The sequence below is a fragment of the Cebidichthys violaceus genome, unplaced genomic scaffold, assembly GCF_023349555.1.
Source record: "Cebidichthys violaceus isolate CVI_PGR_0920_01 unplaced genomic scaffold, fCebVio1.0.p SCAF_286, whole genome shotgun sequence".
NCBI lineage: Eukaryota > Metazoa > Chordata > Actinopteri > Perciformes > Stichaeidae > Cebidichthys > Cebidichthys violaceus.
In genome coordinates this window covers 35,641-57,185 of record NW_027176468.1, presented here as the reverse complement: position 1 = coordinate 57,185, position 21,545 = coordinate 35,641, and positions in this window count along the sequence as shown.

Genomic DNA, 21,545 nt, shown 5'->3' with positions numbered 1-21,545 from the left:
AGAAAGTACGCAAAGAAAATAGCGATAGATTTCTTTTCTATTGCCAGTAGAGGAGTACGCCTTTTTTTCTTTCTTTCTGTCACGTTCAACGTCACGAAACGCCGGAAAATCAGATCGTAAACAGTGAGAACGTTCTGGTGGTTTCCTCTTTTTTGTCTTTTTAAACTCTGTGCAGACTTATTATTCCCCCTTCAAAAGGATCAAACCAACTAAGCTCGATGAATCATAAGTAATCCAGCGTTACTCTGACGGTATTCCGCAGCCACAGTTCCTCTGTTTGGAATGCTGGAGGTTTTCTCAGACGTTGTGTTTTCTGCTCTTTGTAGCTTCTGACTGAATCTTTGTTGCCTCCTGTTTCTAGGCTATTATCTGCTTTATTTTCATGTTCGTTTTTCAAGTTACTGTTGATAACCACATTTATGGGAAACGGAATTTATTATTAAGAGTTTTTATTCTTTAATAAAAAACGTCCTAATCCTAATATTGTATTCTTCATAACCCTGCAGCGTGCGGATATTTTCAAAAGCAAAAATATAAACAACGTTGGCGTTGGTTGTAAAAAAAAAATGTTTTTGGGCATTAAGCATATATGCTAAACCGAGGTGTGTGCGCTGAAGCCGTTTTTTAACGTGATTAAACATCGCTTCTTACTTCCCTCTCCACCTCTTTCATCATCTCCTCCGCCTCCCCTCCACCTTTTATCCCCTACACAGCACTTCTGAGAGAGAGAGGGAGGCAGAAAGAAAGAAAGAGAGAAAGAAAGAAAGAAAGAAAGAAAGAGAGGGATGAGCAGAAGGGCAAGAGCCACACAGGGAATCGCACACAGAAAGAGAGACGCAGACGAGAGTGTGAGAGGAGGAAGGTCAGAGAGAGAAAGAGATCACAGTCTCATAACTCAGAAGGGAGCGCTCCGTCTGAAATGGAGCTTCTGTGATGTGATGTTTTCGGACTATTTTGACTTTTATTCGCCTCTGAGCCACCGGCCCTGACTGGGATTGGGTGTAATCCTCAGACGAACAGTTCAGAAACACCTCGGGTTGTGTGACGGGGGACAGATTGACGGACCGCGACTCCCTGATTTGAAAAAGACACCATAATATATATATATATATATATATATATATATATATATATATATATATATATTGTTCACGATGCCATGAAAGACAGAAAGCACAGCGATATGTTTCCATATCTCTCAGAATGGGTTGTAAAGCCGCTCTGAGATGCAATTTTTTTTCGTCACGCCATTATGTGAAACTTGGGGCATGTGGCTGCCTGTCGAGAGTCTCTCTCCGAGGACACCTCTTCATCCACGTCTTTTGTCTTCGAAATGTCAAAACAATTTCACAGCTTTTAGAGGTCTAGCCGGGCCAGAGAGGTGACGATGTCGTTAGAGAGATTACCGCGCGACAGGAAATGCTGCTCTTCCTTCTTTTCAAATGCAAGAAGATCAGTGAGCAGATGAGGATGGTGGGAAGTAGACAACGTCTTTATCGTGGGTCCATCCTCCTGTTGGTTTATGTATCCCCAAGCAGTGCAGGACTCGAGATCCGTCTTGGTCTCATACACCTTTTTGAAGGTCCTGTTCTTGTATTTTTACCGGGTCTCTTTGGGTTTCTGCTTTGTGCCATCTTGACGGTGGTTTCTGGCGAACAAGGTGAGCCTCAAAGGAGACGAAGGGATAAGTGAGTCCCGACCACGTCTCAAAGGAGACTAAGGGACAAGTGAGTCCCGACCACGTCTCAAAAGGAGACGAAGGGACAAGTGAGTCCCGACCACGTCTCGAAGGAGACGAAGGGACAAGTGAGTCCCGACCACGTCTCAAAGGAGACGAAGGGACAAGTGAGTCCCGACCACGTCTCAAAAGGAGACGAAGGGACAAGTGAGTCCCGACCACGTCTCAAAGGAGACGAAGGGACAAGTGAGTCCCGACCACGTCTCAAAAGGAGACGAAGGGACAAGTGAGTCCCGACCACGTCTCAAAAGGAGACGAAGGGACAAGTGAGTCCCGACCACGTCTCAAAGGAGATGAAGGGACAAGTGAGTCCCGACCACGTCTCGAAGGAGACGAAGGGACAAGTGAGTCCCGACCACGTCAGCTGAATGTGACGGCTGTCAGTCAGGAGAAAAGTAGACCCAGGAACAGAACAGGCAGACGCTGGTGCTTCTTCTTCTGTGTGAACAGATTCAACATTTACTCAAAGTTCATATTTTCCAGCTGTCGTGGTTTTATTGCGCACAGGTGCAGTGAAACAGCTCATTGTCTCACAGTTTCTGAACATTTTAAAACCATAAAAATAAATGACGAAAAGCGAAATATTCTAAACCGTCAGAGGTGGGAAGGAAGAGAAGATTTATACCTTTTTTTTCCACCAAAGTTAGTATATTCAGAGTTTCTAAACGTGAGAAAACTTGCTAAAAAATAGGCGATATACTTATTTCCCATTGTCAGTAGACGAGTACGCCTTTCGTTTTTTTTTCTGGCGAGTCACGTTCAACTTCACAAAAGCGGCAGAAATCAAGATTAGTTAATTCAGAAGATTGATCAAGACGGACAAAATTTGTGGCAGAAAAGCGCCAAAAAACGGGCGAAAATTTGCACCTGGGTGTCATGTTTCCATCACTGCTGATCAGAGCTGGACTCGATAAGAATCCGCGACGACTGTGGAGTCATTTGTCCCGGGAATGAAAGCCGAACGGAACCTTCTCCCACTGAAGACATAAGCCAGATATTAGTGGGTCTTTGGTCCAGTAGGAAAAAGGGGCTCAAGAGAGGACAGGCGTCGTGTTGTGACTTGTCACATTGTTCCCAAAATACATCAGAGCCACGCTCTCTAGTGAAATAAGTCATCGCAGCTTATTTCCTGAATGTTAGCAGATGGCCTCAGTGTGTACATGTATGGGTACACAGTGTGTGTGTGTGTGTGTGTGTGTGTGTGTGTGTGTGTGTGTGTGTGTGTGTGTCAGTAGATGTTTCAAACGTCGTATTTTCCGTCTTGATGAACCAATCATAGCTGGGTTTAAAGCGCTCCCTGACCAATTTGGGGGGTTGAAACTATGAGGCTCACTCACCAATCGGCAATTGACGTTTCACGGGCGTCGACCAATCACAACTTGATCTGCAGAGTCTATTGATCAATCAAAGCCGGATTTACAGAGATCACCGACCAATCACAGGAGGATATCCTGCAGTCGTTGCCGGGATTCATTTTCCGTTTTGGTTCGCGTCACAGAGAGGCCAGAGTCACGCTGAGTTTGTGTGATCCATGTTTGCATTTGTTTAATAGAAATACATATTTTAGGCATAATTTATTCATGCAGACACAATCAGACCATATAGGACGGCCCAGGTAACCTCACAGGCGTTAAATTCACATATTTTAACCTGCGCTGAGCAACTTTACCTGATGACATGTGCATAATTATGTTCCCATAATAATTCACTAAAGCCACTCTAGTCTCAACACTGAATACAAAGAGATTCTCATCGATTGATATTCGATCCTCTCGTGTAAAGGACTATTGGAAGGGTTCGATCACTCAGGCCTGGGATGCAAATGTGTGATTTGACGGACTTTATAGTCAGTGATGCAGGAAGCGTCTTGCAGAACAAACTGCCTGAAGCCTCATTTGATAATGTTGATGAAAAACCAGGAAATGCTTTTGACATCCGAACCCATCCTCTCATATTCACATTAAAGGGTTTTTTGGGGGGGGGGGAAGTTTGAGGTAAATTTATGATTTGTGAAAATAAAGAAAACACTGATTTGACTTTTCTAGTTGTCTAGTTTCTCACAGGTGAAATCACAAAGCCCATCACTCTCAAATTTTGACACTTTCGACACTTTTTGACAAATTCCCCGTAATTCACCCGGCGGTGATGTCATCAGGATCGGCGGATTGTTTTGTGGAGGTACAAACAATCCAAACGAGGGATGCCACAACGATGACAGCAAGGGGCTGGTGGGAGCGAGACGAGTGAAGGAGCGGGGTGGATGGTGTAAACCGGAGGAAGGCAGGAATGTGGGCCAGCATAATCTGTCTCTCTGCCATCCATCCCACATGGGAGAGAGAGGCAGAGGGAGAGATTAAGGGGATGTACGATGTCTTCTGACCCATATTCACACACAGTGATGTTTTGTGACCCACATACAACCTCATCTAAATACACATCCCAATTTTAACACCGATACGTGTGTGAGTGTGTGAGTGTGTGAGTGCGTATTGTACTTAGACTATCTTAGAACCGGTTAACCTACATTGTACATGGAGGCCATGTATACTTTGAGGTTTTTCTGTCTGAGGATTCTGTCAGCTCACTGGATGACAGTGAATATCGTTTAATTCTTCACTGAATGAGAGAGAGCTGTTAACAGGGTGGGTTCTAAAATACACCCCCCCCCCCCCCACACACACACATTTTGAGTCTCTATTTGATCACATGGCATCTCTTTGTGGCAATTCTGTCTGTCTTTGTCATTATTTTGTGGAATTTTGTACATTTTGTCTTTCTTTGCGGTCATTTTATGTCTCTTTGCTGTCATTTTACGTCTCTTTGTTGTGGTTTTATGTCTCTTTGTTGTGGTTTTATGTCTCTTTGTTGTGGTTTTACATCTCTTTGTTGTGGTTTTATGTCTCTTTGTTGTGGTTTTATGTCTCTTTGTTGTGGTTTTACATCTCTTTGTTGTGGTTTTATGTCTCTTTGCTGTCATTTTATGTCTCTTTGTTGTGGTTTTACATCTCTTTGTTGTGGTTTTATGTCTCTTTGTTGTGGTTTTACATCTCTTTGTTGTGGTTTTATGTCTCTTTGCTGTCATTTTATGTCTCTTTGTTGTGATTTTACGTCTCTTTGTGGTCATTTTGTGTCTTCTTGTTGTTATTTTGTGTCCCTTTTTTGGTCACATGGCATCTCTTAGTGATCATTTTGTGTCTCTCAGTGGTCTTTTTCGTGTCTTTGTAGATATTTTAAGTTTTTTTTGCGGTCGTTTCGACTATGTTTGTCGTTGTTATACCTATCTTTGTGTTTTCTCTGCATCTCTTTGTGGTCATTTTGCATTTCTTTATAGTAATTTTCCATGTCTCTGTGGTCGTTCTTTGCCTCTTTTGAACTTCTCTTAACACAACAACAAAGACAGGCAAAGTGAACACAGTCACTTCAGACCTGTTCAGTAATCTATCCGTGAAACAATCAGATTTCAGCTGGTTAAAATAGAGCAGTTTCAGACAGCAGGACACTCGTATGATCATGTGTTCAATCTTTAAGACGGAGAAAGAGGAAACAGGAAGCGTGAGCTCTATCGCCAGGATTTCAGATCTCATGCTTTGCTCACATTTATCAACTCTGTATGTCATCGCTGTCTGTCAACATCAAATATCAGCTATGATTTAAATCTACTGTATGCAACTTTTTTTTGCCGGGAGTCAGCGAAGTGTCTCGCCCTCTCCATTGTCACTCGCTGCCACTGCACCTGTCACTCATATTGACGAGCTGTCAACCTTGAAACAGCATCGGGCCTGAGGTTGAGGGAACCAAATGTGTGTAAAGCAGAAACAAACAGCGAACACTTCTGCATGGAAGGAATAAAAAACGCCTTCTGAATATCCCTGAGAACAACAGTAATATTGGAAAGCGCAACGAAACAACGGCGCATGCCTCCAGCAAGGTAAACCGGACTCCACTGGGATACTGCTGGCCACATCTGGATACAACCGGCCCACGGCAAACGATGGGCTTCTATGTAACTCAATAGTCCGTTCACTTTAACAGAGCGCTGTCTTCTTGCAACCGCTTTTCAATTACGCCCTAAAATCAATCGTTCACTTGTTAAGTAGACGTTAAAAAGGCAGGAGTAGCAGAGCGGTGCATGTGGAGCTCTTTTCATATGTGAAATACTGACGTAGCTGGTTTTAATCTGTCTGTTAAAAGTAACGCTCCAAACTTCGTTCAGACATAACAGGACATCTGTGAAGAGAGAATATGAAGCACCGAGCTGTGAGTAGGGTCGGGTACCGAAAAACCGGTTCCTATACAACCGGTGCCTACCAGACCGAAACGCAACGCAGATGTCGGTGCTTCCTTTCGGTGCCGAGGCAAATATGCTCATATTTCTGCAAAAGAATTGCTGAAGTTGATTTATATTTATTGAAGTATACTGTAAACTGTTGTTAACAGTTAATATATTGTTCATAGTTTGAAGTTAAAACGTTTGAAGCTGTAGATTGAAGCCAAGTGTTTTTGTATTTATTTATATTTATAGTATACTTCAAACAGTTCATATATTGTTCAATTTGAAGAAAACAAATTGCCTTGGCAATAAAAAAAAAAAAGCCTTTCTTTAACGTTGTCAATCGTCGTTTTGTGTGTTTTTTTTTTTTTAAAGTATCGGTTCAGGCACCGTTTTAGGCACCGGTATCATTTTAAAAGTATCGTTTTAGGCACCGGTATCATTTTAAAAGTATCGTTTTAGCACCGGTATCGTTTTAAAAGTATCATTTTAGCACCGGTATCGTTTTAAAAGTATCGTTTTAGGCACCGGTATAGTTTTAAAAGTATCGTTTTAGCACCGGTATCGTTTTAAAAGTATCGTTTTAAAAGTATCGTTTTAGCACCGGTATCGTTTTAAAAGTATCGTTTTAGCACCGGTATCATTTTAAAAGTGTCATTTCAGCACCGGTATCGTTTTAAAAGTATTGTTTTAGCACCGGTATCGTTTTAAAAGTATCATTTTAGCACCGGTATCGTTTTAAAAGTATCGTTTTAGCACCGGTATCGTTTTAAAAGTATCGTTTTAAAAGTATCGTTTTAGCACCGGTATCGTTTTAAAAGTATCGTTTTAGGCACCGGTATCGTTTTAAAAGTATCGTTTTAGCACCGGTATCGTTTTAAAAGTATCGTTTTAAAAGTATCGTTTAGCACCGGTATCGTTTTAAAAGTATCGTTTTAGCACCGGTATCGTTTTAAAAGTATCATTTTAGCACCGGTATCGTTTTAAAAGTATCGTTTTAGGCACCGGTATCGTTTTAAAAGTATCGTTTTAGCACCGGTATCGTTTTAAAAGTATCGTTTTAGCACCGGTATCGTTTTAAAAGTATCGTTTTAAAAGTATCGTTTTAGCACCGGTATCGTTTTAAAAGTATCGTTTTAGCACCGGTATCGTTTTAAAAGTATCATTTTAGCACCGGTATCGTTTTAAAAGTATCGTTTTAGCACCGGTATCGTTTTAAAAGTATCGTTTTAAAAGTATCGTTTTAAAAGTATCGTTTTAGCACCGGTATTGTTTTAAAAGTATCGTTTTAAAAGTATCGTTTTAGCACCGGTATCGTTTTAAAAGTATCGTTTTAGCACCGGTATCGTTTTAAAAGTATCGTTTTAGGCACCGGTATCATTTTAAAAGTATCGTTTTAGCACCGGTATCATTTTAAAAGTATCGTTTTAGGCACCGGTATCGTTTTAAAAGTATCGTTTTAGCACCGGTATCGTTTTAAAAGTATCGTTTTAGGCACCGGTATCGTTTTAAAAGTATCGTTTTAGCACCGGTATCGTTTTAAAAGTATCGTTTTAGCACCGGTATCGTTTTAAAAGTATCGTTTTAGGCACCGGTATCGTTTTAAAAGTATTGTTTTAGCACCGGTATCGTTTTAAAAGTATCGTTTTAAAAGTATCGTTTTAGCACCGGTATCGTTTTAAAAGTATCGTTTTAGCACCGGTATCGTTTTAAAAGTATCGTTTTAGCACCGGTATCGTTTTAAAAGTATCGTTTTAGCACCGGTATCATTTTAAAAGTATTGTTTTAGCACCGGTACCAGAAAAAAACCCCAAACGATACCCATCCCCAGCTGTGAGATGAACAGTATTGATACGAGGGAATGAAGTGCGTGTTTCCGTGGGTCGTCTTTGTCCGTTGATCAATGACCGCCGTGAACCATAAGGGACAGCGGGCCTCAGTTTGCCTCGCATACACTTACAGAGAAACGTTTGCACAAAAAGAAGCACACATTCTGAGGTTAAATGGACTCCTGTGCGCTCACACGCCGTACCTAGAGGCATTAAAAGGTATTCGGCTCACGTATGACGTCTCCGTCAATTCGTTTCAAAGTGAACCGACCGCACTAAATCACCGTCGTCACCGGCTGAATCAGCAGCTTCTAGCGGTGGAGCTCTGCTCACTGGTGAACCTAGAGAGAGACCGATGTCACTTTAAACCATAACACGGAGCGCATTACTTCCTCGTTTAAAGCTTATTAAAAGACGGTGAAAGCCACAGGAACGTAAAAAAAAGGACTTAGGTTGCTGAGCTATTAAACTAATGGGTTCAATGTGACAGCTTGGACCGAGACAGAGTGGACGTGCCGTTGAACTGAACGGCGATGCGAACCAAGTGAGGCGCATTTGCAACGGTTATGTTGCCGCTGAGAGTTGAAAAGACTCAATCGGTGACTTCAAGACATCTTTTGAACCGAACGAAAGGATTTGAATCGGCGAAAAATTCATTTGTGATTTCCACCGTTCAGTGCCGGGATTTTGTAGCGCCACACATACAGCGACAGGTCATGCCGGACAGTCGCATGTAATGTGATTGTTTGTGTTCACAGCGCTAAATGGGCAAATCGACGTTACTGTTTTTTAGGGAAAAAAACCCTAAATATTACAGATCATGGAACAGGATGAGCAACCTTTTTCCACGTTCCGTACCCAATTTAATTCACACATTGATTTATGTACTGCCGGTTTAACGGACCGATGTGACTTCAGGTGAAGGTGTGTCAAATACATGGAACGTAACATCGCCGTGACGCTGCATGCGAGAGACTGACTGTTAGCCGAGGAGCTAACCGTGCTGCTGTTTGAATCGGGGCTCTGGTGCGATCCAGCCTGGAACTGCAGCGCCTTTTTGAAGACTTTGTCAATGAATCAATATTGATAAATCAAAACAATCTGTGATTATTACTACATTTGTCTGTCATTCAAATGGATGCTATTGTTAGTAGCCGTTAGCAGTAGCATTTCCCCGACGCCTTGGGTTGAGTCTGTCGACCAATCGGGTGCTTTGTTTACTTCTTCATCGCCCCCCCCCCTGACCTCTGCTGACCTCCACCGGCTGAACTTCTGACTGTGCTGCAGTGATGTTCAGGCGTTGTGACCGGTCACCGTTGGGTGTGGTGAAACGGGGGCCTCCTCCATTTTTTTCCCCCCCTCCTCCTAGTTTCCCTGCTCCAGTGGTAATGAAACATGATGGTTTAATGGCCAATGCCCCCCCCCCCCCACCCCCCCCCTCTCCTGCAAACACCAAAGCCCTCCTGACATCTGTTCAATACAACAACAGGAAGGAGCAGAGAGAGAAAAGGAAGGGGAACGGCAAGACGGGAGGATGTGTGTGTGTGTGTGTGTGTGTGTGTGTGTGTGTGTGTGTGTGTGTGTGTGAGAGAGATGGCCTGCTGCTGTCCTTTGACCAGGCTGTAGGAAGGTTGAAGCTTTTTTTCCAGCACACTGCGCACAAGTGAGGAGATAACATCTGTCACTTCATGTCACAACTACATCCTCTGCAAAAACATAGAAGAAGAAAATAAAGATACTGTGCATCCTTCACTGTAACAGCTTCTAAAACCAAAGCTTTTGATGTTTAAACATCTTAGTTAATGTTATGATCAGCACTGATTATTAAGACATTGGTAGTATTGAGTCACACTCAGCAGTGCCTTCCTCACCTACCCTTGCATACTGAATGGAAACAGGCGTGTTTTACCCGAGTCTTTCTGAAAGGGGTATTTATAGTGTTAACATCGCTCATGTGTCAGAAAAAAAAAAAAAAAGGAGGAACAACAATGTTTCTGCAAGCAGTGGAATATCTCTGGCATCCTGAGGGGTTCGCATGCTGGATCCTGCTGCTTCTGATCATGAACACACACACACACACACACACACACACACACACACACACACACACACACACACACACACACACACACTGAGAAACACTCTCTGACTACGTTTACATCCAGTCTCATATTCCACTGTCATTCGAAAAATGACAATATTCCAAATTTGATGCGGTTCATGTAAACACCGTGCTCCGTTTGGAATGACTGAATCAGGCCTTATTCTGACTGGAGCATTTTCCGATCAAAACATGTGGGATATGTCGATATTATTCTGGTTTTATGAATATTCTTTGAACATGTATTCAACGTATTCAGAATATGCGCCTCGAAATGTTTTTTTCCGGCGTCGACTTGAGATTCTCTGACACTGGTGATGAGGGAACATGGGGACATTTGACGTTAACCGGAATATGTACGGCTTCATGAAAAACGGGAATATTAGTGGAATATTAATTTTCAATATCCATGTAACCAGCTTATTAGGAACAGTGTTGTTTTTGGAACATATTCTCATCGACACACTCGTAGGCCTAATGTATAGATTATGGGATTAATGGTTTGTTCTCATTGAGCTGTCATTCGATCGTCGTCGCGACTGAAACATCTGGCAGATGTTCTCGTTCAGAGCTAAACGTACGAGCTAAACCTGCGGCGATGGAGCATTTATGTGTAGAAATTGGAGAGGAGCAAACCATTTGCCTCCAATTTGCCAAAAATCCAGCATTTAAACAGCAATGTGGTCGATGCAGGCGCACCTTGGAGGTGACACTCTGATTGGTTTAAATCCATGTGTTGTGGCCAAAACACCAAACAGCATCAAACCAGCATCAACATCATCAACACAGCATTTATATAGTTTAATGTATAAAACAGTGTTCATGTTACCTGTGATGTAAAGCGGCTGTTAGTCGATGAAGCTCTTCAATATAAGACAATTCTGTGGTGTTACAGAATAGTGTCCTTCCTTCTAATGCTGCACTGACTTCCTTTCTACATGTCTGTTCATCATGTTTGAAGGCCGGTATTTCTGCACAGTTGCAGATGAAGATCATTCCACACTAATATCAGAAATAGATTCCAGTGGTGGCTACGAAGGATTGATTCAGACTCCTGTGAGCCATAACTCCAGAGCGTTGTAAAGTCAACATTTAAAAAAGGAAAAGGATAGATATAATGATTTCTAAAATCCAGAAGATCTTTCTATCTAGTGGAATAATCTGCTTCAATCCATATTTGTTGGTGTTTAGCCTTTCAACCTTTCGCTTCTCCAGTTGGCCAAATCCCCCATTTAAATATCAACGTGCCAGGTGCTGACTAAAGGGAGTGAGAGGTGATACTGGGACTGGTTTAATTCACGAGTTACAGCCTGAACACCACAGAGCATCACACCAGACACACCGTCAACATCGCACTCTCACACTTATCACAGGTTTAGATTCATTATTATATGTAAAAACAGACGGTACGCTGTGGAGTCATGCCGAGGTTGTGAGTTCAAGCCCCAGCTGGAGCACTTATGGACCCCCATAATATAATAACATGTTATACCGGCTGCTGTGGATAGGAGCTGCAGTGTTTTAGCCAGGAATATTTTGCAAAAATGATTGCACAAGGATTCGTGGGTGAAGTCAATGTCGTTGTTTTTTTAATTTTAAATTTTCTTTTTTTTTTTACAACAGTCTTCTTTTCCAATAATATTGCAGCGTGCGTCCTTGTGTCTGGGATCTTAGTCAGCTGGGGACTGAATTGGCTCTCGGTCAATCAGAACATTCCGCGGACCCCCTGCAGTACCTCCGCGGACCCCCTAGGGGTCGCTGTTGAAGACCTCTGCTCTAGATCATTTAAAAAAAGATCATTAAAAAAGAAAAGTAAAGTAAAAACTGCTCCCCTCTCGGGGCATCCCGAAAGTTCACCTCATCTCTTACAACCACACAACAAGCAATGTGAAATGAATCCCTTCTTTCAGCTGTAATGTTGAAAGTATAACATTGTAATGGGACAATAACAACACCAGCTGAGAGGTTAATTAGTGCAGGTGTTGGCTAATGCAAATTCAACTCAGGTCAGGTGCCGTTTCAGTCCGAGGGCTTTTCAGAGAACAGGAAGAAGCTTTGGTCGTGACTCAGGAGAGAGAGAGAGAGAGAGAGAGAGAGAGAGAGAGAGAGAGAGAGAGAGAGAGAGAGAGAGAGAGCAGCAGTGTCCTTAAATCTGGAGGCGCCAAAGACGCTCGGTGCCAACTTTCCACACTTGAAAAATCTGCTCCTCACAACATTTATTTATTTGATTCACGGCCTTCTGTCCAGCCTATTGTGATGAGCAAAGAAACAGCGAGAGGTACACAAAAGTCCTCAGTCGACGGGTCCGACGGGTCCAGTTTGGCGCCATAGGTGGAGCAATCAACCAATGAACTAGTGCAACAAACTCTGAACATGATAAAGAAATACACAGAAATCGAATGATGTCGAGAGCTGCAGGAATATAAACATTGGCGCCGCACGTTTCCGCAAACCACGGACTCGTTTTGTGTATTCGGTCAGAGCGTGATTTTTGATAGTTCCGTGGTATAATAATTCATATAACAAGCTCTCACCCAGGGAGACAGAAACGTTGACTTCATGCTCGTTGTGCAACGTTGTTACACTTCCTACATGTTACGGAACACAGTCCGCTCAGGGCTGTTGTTATTTATTCACTCTAGCCAGGTTGTTACGTGACATTGTGATGATTTGAACACAAACCGTGATCTTCTCACTGTAACGCGGTTCTTTTGTTTCCTAAATCTAACCGACCTTTTCACCTCTTGTTGTGCGTTTAAAACATATTTACCAAACGTATTTTCGGGGGTCAGAAAACGACGGCATTCAACACATCAAATGTGCACAAATGTTCTACGCCAACATACATATCTATCTGGGGAAAAAGATGCTGAGCAGGAATATGATGTTAAATAAAATGGTATATATATATATATATATACATATATATATATGTGTATGCTCTAGCTCCTTTAAAGCCTTGAGTTATAATAAAAACTAATAACAGGATTTAGAGTTAAACATATCACATATTTAAATCTTATTAGGCATCAACATAACAATGAAAAGCATATTGTGTGCCCACATTGTAGTCAAGCCTTTTGTTTATTAAAAACACATTTTCCTAGATGACATTTGTCAATGTAAAAGTACTTTAAGGGTTTGTTTCTGAAACATTGTTCAAGGCACTCAACTCAAAATTAAGAGTCTACAAAAGTATTGGGTGCAAGAAATCAGCATTTTATTTCTATTATTTAATATATATATATATATATATATATATATATATATATATATGATGGATATACGAAGGATGATACGGTTTCTGGGCAGAAAAGGCCGTTTTTGAAATATTTCAAAAACGGCCTTTTCTGCCCGGAAACCGTATCATCCTTCGACTGCTGCGCGTCAGAGGGTTTGAGAGGCGGCCTCACGCTGCGGCGAGATGTTTTCAGTGTCACTTCAGCAGATTGGTTTACAAATCCAGCTGTGTGGTCAGACATCTGCAGTGACGCTAACGCATCCTAATGAGCACGTCTGCTCTAACTGCATTGATACCGATTGTTATGTGCGACCGGCTTAATTAGCCGTCGGTGTCGACCGCGATAAACGTCGTGCATTAGCTGATCGGGGTGTGAGGCTCGCTTTAAGCATACAGAGCCAGATCACACCAGGCGCCTGACTGTGTGTGTGGCTTCTTTTAACCTTTGGTTGGACCTTTGGTTTTTTTTTGGGGGGGTCTTGAGCCGTTACCTTGGCAACAACAACACTTCTTTTGGTCCATGTAAGAAAAACACACACACACACACACAGGCAGCGAACGCTAGTGAATGAGAGAAACAACAAATGGGTGACTGAAGGTCAGTGAATCAGATCCCACTCAGCTCTCCAGCCCACACACACACACACACACACACACACACTCACACACTCACACACACACACATACTCACACACACACGCACAGCCGTGATCTGTTTAAAATATACCAGCTAAGAAGTGCAGATGTTGTAACGGTCTAAATTCTCTCCGTTGTTTCTCTCAGCCTTTAGGATGATTACATACGCGTCTTTTCTCTGGAAGAGTTTTTGAATTAGCTACTTTTTTTTGTATAAATAACTATTTTTGAGCGATCACTTCTCGGAATGCACTCACTGACATGCGTCTTGTTGTTACACCGCGATGGTTGGTGAAGGTTGGAGTTTGTTCATCTTTGTTCAGGAGCAACGATGTGTTTCTGTACATTACATATGCTGTAAATGAACAATAAGCTAAATAAGTGTCTATTAAAATAAATAGTTGAAAAACCTTACTCACTGGTAATTGGGCAATAGCTCTGAGGCAATTCCCAATTGGAACTACAATTAATTGTTGTTTAAAAGTATGGTTTATATATTAACAAAGAGTCTAAAAATAAAATAATAAAAAATAAGCCAATATCTTCTATTTGTTCGATTTTTTAAATATCTACATTGATCAGTTTTTATTCAATATTCTATTTATTATAATTTGTATAATTCTTTATAGTTGTTCTCCAGCAAACAGTTTTGTATTGGTTTCATTTCTACCATGCAGATCATTCTTAACGACTAAACAGAGCCTGAAGACTGTTCTGACCTTGAAGGAGAAGCTGAAGTCTCAGGAGGGATGTGTGTGTGTGTGTGTGTGTGTGTGTGTGTGTGTGTGTGTGTGTGTGTGTGTAGCAGTCCAGCTGTCAGCTTTGAAAAAGAGGAAAGTCTGCAGTGGTTTGTTGGGTTGCTCTGAACGGCCCGCGACTGCTGGAGCGCAGCGTGAAGGAATGTAGGGAAGGAAGGATGACCGGCTGAAGGGAGGAGCGTTAGAGAGGTGGAGGAAGGAGGAGCGATGGAGGACAGAGGACATGCTGCTGCTTTTGGTGGGTGAATGACAATTGAAGGTTCTTGCTCGTCATGTGGCGTCAATCGTGACTCATCACCATGCAGCGGGTTTAATATAGTGAACGGCCATACACAGTCCTCCAACCTATGTTGAATGTATATTACTATATATTACTATATGCTATGTATGTTTTCTTTCTTTCTATTTGTGTTGTTCCTTATTGTTATGATTTTATTCTTATTATAAATGCTTTTATTGTTTTGTTTTTTTACCATGTAAAGTGTCTTTGAGTGCCTTTTAAAGCGCTATATAAATACAATGTATTATTATTATTATTATTATTATTATTATTATTATTATATGTAGCTACAGACTTCTGAGACGTTATAGCTGACCCGAACAAAAAACAAACAAATATGTAAAAAGTAAACATTTCTGGAAACTTAAGCTCACAAACGCTCACTAAACGCACTCTAAAAACTAACTAAGCCCAAACTAAAATTAACTTAAAAATCCAAAAAACCTAACCCTAACCCCATGAAATTCAAAGGTATCATAACCTCTAAATCTTCTCCAAGTCTCTGCACATTGATTTCCAAACTATAAGTAAAAAGAAATCAACATATGCTCGTAGAAATGCACGTGATTTGTGTTCAACAGGCTTTATAAAAACAGTGGTTTGGTCCTTTAAGACTCTTTAGGACTCTTGTCCGTCGCCCCTTATTGAGCGTCCTCACCCGGAGGACTTCTTTTCTACCTCCGTGTCTCTGGATGTACAGTCAGCCGGCGACGCGACGGTATATTTCATATTGAAAAGAAGCTGGTTGTAACTCATAATGACAGGCTGTCACATTGAATCTGAGTGGCCGCTTGATGCGTCTGTATAATGTATGCAGCTAATGTACAAAGTGATGCAGCGTACGCAGCAGCAGTCAATAGCACAGGCTCTTAACCTTTATAGCTTGTGACGCCTGAAATAAATGAGTGCATGTGACGCCCCGATCTGGATGGACAAAACACACACACACACACACACACACACACACACACACACACACACACACACACACACACAGAACACACTCAGGACCTATATGTTGATCTTTGAAACCAAGTAGTTTTGTCTTCCCCTGTGTCTCTCTTGCAGGGCGATTGATGCAACTTTAATAATTAATAAAACATCACGATTCATTGCTCAACCCGACGCACAACAAGTTCATATTTACACTGTGTTTACGTTTAACTCTTCTGATGTCAGCTTTATCTCGACTTTACACCGAAGACAAACCCAACTAACCCAACTAACTATTACATATTAGTCCTCTAATCTACCCGTTTGGCTCCACAAGCTATTTGACGAGCGATTCATGTTTTCGTTGGACAAATTCTTTCCTCCTTCAGTGTATCTTTTTTTCCAGAATGGCCTTTTTCATGCATGCGGACAGACATTAGCACTGCAGCAAAAAAAAAAAAAAAAAAAAAAAAACTGCAGCTCCGCCATTCATTACGCTAAACGAGGAGGCGTTCGCATCGGCGCAGAAGGAGTTCATATCTCGTAACGCGTCGTCGATCATCCTGACGACGATTCAGCTTATTCCTGCCCCGGCATATATATATATATATATATATATATATATATATATATATATATATATATATATCAATACAACAAATGTGTTAGGCGGGTATATCGGCTGGCTACACCGCGTCCGATAGCGGTCGTCCAGGCCGAGGCTTCCTGCTCAATGCGTCGTTGTTTCCAGTCGAATCTGAGAATTGGAATTGATAGCCGATGGGGTTTTTTCGGGGGTTTGCGTTTCAGCCAATGCCTCTTATAGTTGGTCAATACTACTCAGACTGGACACAATGTGCACATGTGTGGTTGGCCTTCCCCAGTGCGTTGAGCAAGAATCAACCCCGCCTAATTTATTGAAAACCAAAGTCATTTTGATGAAATGATTGTTGCCACTTTATCTTTTCAGAGTTGTAAAATCCTGTATTTCTGTATAAGCTGCTGTGGCGTCTTTAGGAATGAGATAAACCTTTAAACTCATGGAGGCATTACTCAAAGTGGACTTCCTGGATATTAGTTCTTCTTCTTCTTCTTCTTCATGGGTCACGTGATCACACCACTGAAGCCTCTTGCTTTGTTTTCCTCTCAAACCTTCTCTTTGTGCAGTGACGTCAACGCAAAACGTCTTTTTGGTTTTGAGGAAAAATGAATCATTTGCAATTCATACTTGAATTTACAGCACCATGCTTAACAAAGAAGTGCATTCGGGTGTTTTTATAGGTTCAGGATGTTGCATCTCAATACTCCAGCAACTTTAACCTAATATGTTGCGGCCGAGTGAATTTTGTTCATGAAATGAAACGCTACAAAAACAAAAGCAGAGATCAGATCTAAAAGGCCCCCTGAATGAGCCTCGGGGGTCAGCGTCGGGGTCATACAGTAGCTTTTTGCAGCTCACTATGGTAAACAGTGTAGGAGGTGGGCGCGTGTTGAACAGTGAGCGTTAGTGACAGGCTGTCAAAGTGAGTTACCGCCGCTGCTGCCGCTGCTGCCTCATTATATATGAACATATAGCATAGACTCTCTCGCCACACAGAGCCGTCGCCGCGTGGCGTCGAGGTCGCGCCGCGTGTTCCTCAAAGCGGCCGCAGACGAGTACAAGTCAACGCAGAAAGGCTTCAGGACGCGGCTTCACAAAGTGTCAGTGGCGCTTGTGACGTGTTTTCTCTCTTTCTTTTACTTATTTCACAATCTAATTTTTAAGCCCAGTCGTATTTTTTACTAAACCTAATTATCTTGCCATTTATTCTCCCGGTCGCAAGAAGTCTCCGGCAGCTTCACACCGAAGGTGTCGTTCTGTCAGGGTTTGCCAGTCACATAATAAAACGCGGTGCACCTGTGACACCACAGTGCACAGAATATTTATGACTTACTAATGCCGGATGCCTCGAGATTCATAGCTTTCTTGTTAACCTGCTTCCTTCTGTTCATTTACATTGATGTATTTCATGGGTTCGGCGTGTAGGCCTAATATTTTTACACACACACACACACACACACACACACACACCAGATTTCTTCCCCTCTTTCTCTGCAGCTGGGTCCCGTACCCTCAGGGTTTTGAAATATAACACTATCACCATTTATAACAATCTTTTTCCCTGGCTCTGTCTCCCTTCTTCTTCGCTCTCTCCCCGAATCATATAGTGCGGCTGCCTCCCCTCTCTACCATCACTCCACTGTTTGTGTCTCTTAAAGTCTCCCTCCTCTGTCTTAAATCACACGAGAGTGGAGAGAGAGAGAGAGAGAGAGAGAGAGAGAGAGAGAGAGAGAGAGAGAGAGAGAGAGAGAAATGTCTTTAGAATAAAATGTCTTCTTTGGGGATGAGAAGTTAGTAAATATCACATAACTGTGAGGCAGGACAGGTGGGTCTAAAGACACAGGACTTTCACCCAGGAGACCACAGTTTGTGTCCCGTGAGAGACCAGAGTCCCTTTCCAAAACTTCTCATTTTACTGCAGCAGGGTCTGACAGACTGCCCCTCTCAGTCCTGGTTCTGGTTCTCCTGTTGCCTCCCTTCCCTCCAGCGGGTCCAGCAATTCGTCCTGGGTCTCCAGCGTGGTGTCGGCTCCCAGCGGAGACCGGAGGAGCAGAGAGGAGAAGCTCTGCTCCTGGAGGAGGAGGAGGAGGAGGAGACGCTGCCGCCAGGAGCTGAGCTCTCCCCCTCCTGCAGTGAAGCCGGATCTGGGCCTGGACCAGGTCTCTGCTGGAGTCTGAGCTGAAGGAGTTCCTGGTGAACCAGCATGATGTCATCTGGTTTCAGCAGAATCCGACCCGGTGGCTCCGATGACGAGCGTCAAGAATAACTCTATAGAACCAGACCATCTTCTCTCTGATGGTCTCGTTTACTGATGGAGGTCTGATAGAGGATCAGGACTACACTAAGACTGGTTCAGAACAAGTCAAAAGTTCCTCAAAGAAACGTAAAAAATTAAATAAAATACGAACCTCATGGTGGCGCAAGAAGAAAAGTTAGAGGGTCCTCAAAGTCACAAAGATTCATCCTCTGGGGAACATGACTGACCGTACAACATTTCATGGTGATAGTTGCAGAGATATTTCAGTCTGGACCAAAGTGGATCAACAGTCAGACTGACATTGCCTTCCCTAGAGGAGCTAGCATGATGAGCAGACCTACCAAGATTATTAGTGCTGCTAGTGTGTGTGTGTGTGTGTGTGTGTGTGTGTGTGTGTGTGTGTGTGTGTGTGTGTGTGTTACAAAGGGAGCGAGGTTTATGTGAATTTAAATCTATATAAATATAGATTTCCTTCTGAGTTCTCTCTGGAGAGAACAAAAGAAAATGGAGTTTATGAGGACGAGATGAGAAGCGCAAATGAAGAGAAAATCACGTTAGAAGAGGAAGAGGAGACAAAGAAGTGTGTGAGAGACGAGACGGAGGGAGGAGAGAGGAGAGAGGAGAGAGGGCTGCTGGGAATCGTTTTGGGGTGAGAGAACATTTTCCTCTTCTCGAGAATCTGTGTGAAACCAAATTACTGCAGACAACAGCATTACGGACGCAGACGTTCAGGGGGGGGGGGGGGATGAGAGATGAGCAATAAGAGAGGCACTAAGAGACTGGAATGAAAATGATATTGGGAGTCATTTGATTGTTTCTGCTGCTTTATATTCAGAGCACTGATGATGGCAGAAAACACGCCCCGCAACACAAAGGATGCAATGTCAGTGTCAGAAATTACAAGTTTTTGAGATGCGTAATTGACCCCCCCCCCCCCCCCCCCCCCCCTTCTCCTTGGTACTGTTGCTAAGCCTGTCAAGCTTTCACACCCAGCATGTCAATAGGACGTTTCCAACAGAGAGAGATATTCTAAAGCAGATAATAATAATAGCAGATTAATACTTGTGTAATATTAGGGAAAAGTAGATATAGAAAGGAATTTGAGAGACACATTCACATTCAAGAGACAAAAGCTCACCGGTCTCGTCTGTCCAAAATGAAATCACTTCATCGTTGAATCCAAGTTTGTGCCAAATTTTGAATATATTCCCTCCAGGAAAACAAGTTGTAGATGCAAGAAACATGAAGGAGCGATATCTACTTTTCCTGATCAGGAACTATTTAGTCGGCCGGTGAATCCTAGAAAAAGGGGAGGACAATAGGGCAGGAACGAGTGAAACTAGGCCGGTTATGTATATATATATATATATATATATATGGCCGGACTGATGAGGGAGAGTGGAGACAGGTGATGGATGAGAGAGTCAGGTGACTCGGACAGGTGGACGAGTCTGAGGGCATCTGGAGGATGGACGGAGGATGGACGGCGCGGGGTAAATTCGGTAAAGGTTGAGGTGAAAGGAACAGTAAGGAGACCTTTGTCGCCGTGGTTGGACTTATAAACGCTTGGTCGAGGTCAGGAAGCGACAGCAGCGCATGTCGTTAAGGCAAAAACACTTCCTCAGCTGAAGGAACTTCTTTGCCATGTTGACGATACTGAGGACACTGAGGTCTAAAGTTGAAATACGCGGCTCTGTGCTCTTCCTATCTACGAGGAAACGTCAGGTTTGTGTCGCATACAACGTAGAGGGCGCGAAGGGCCGCATCCCAACACTTTCAAAGCAAAAAAAAAAAAAAGGCACATCGAAGCGTTCCTCCTCCCTCAGCTGTGATGTGAACGAAGACAGACGGAGACAGTGAGACGGATAAAGAGGTAGACAGGCCGAGCAAACAGACGGATGAGACATTAAATAGAAATGGAGAGGAACAGGATCGTTCTGTAATCTAATGATGATGACTTAGAGACCGCGTGTGTGTGTGTGTGTGTGTGTGTGTGTGTGTGTGTGTGTGTTGACTTTAGCTCTAATTATCTGTCACACACACTGAAATGGAATAAGTCCTCAGGGAACGAGAGCTGGAAAGAGAAGCAGAGAGAAGACGGAGTGGGTGAGATGGGCGCAGTGCGAGTCAGCCGTTACGCAACACGACCCCCCCCCCCCCCCCCCCCCGGTGCACCGCTGCCATGAGGACGGACGGAAAGACGCACAGATGGTTCATTTTTGTTTTTTATTGATTCGTTTATGGATAAGTCACTTAATGTCCTCCATAAATGTCAGCGCACTACTTGATTAATTCAAGCAAAAAAATATATATACGTGTCAATTAGCAGACAGAATCAGCGACTAGCAGGTGAACATAGTGTGATAGAATAAAGTGTAAGATGATTTATTTAAAGCGAAAAATGTACATAATGCAAGTAATGGTCACTGTGTATTTATATACTGTATATTATATTATATTTCCTCATTTTAGATTGGGAACTGCGCGACACGGTGCACCTGTAGCATTATTTTTGCAGTTTAGCTACCATGGAACTGAACTACGAACTGTAGGCTACCTAATACTTAATGGTACAGTTTAAATTAATATAACCAAAATCTTAAAAACCAAACTAATTTGTCTCCAGGCCCACTGTTTTTCCGGTCAGATGGTGGTAACTACACAGGGTTGGTAACGTCTTATAGCCTCCGGGCAATCCAGCAAAAGTCAGCACAATGAGAGAAGAGACTTTTTGAAGTCGGGCGCTTCTTCCTCTCTCGTTTTTTTTTCATCTCGGACGGTCCTGCTAAAATGTGAGGCGTTTCACAAAATTTACAAATTTACAAAAAAAAAAAAGACGCCTCAGGCTTCAAAGTAGACATCAAAGCGGAACCAAGTCACACAGAAGAAGCCGCCAAGGTG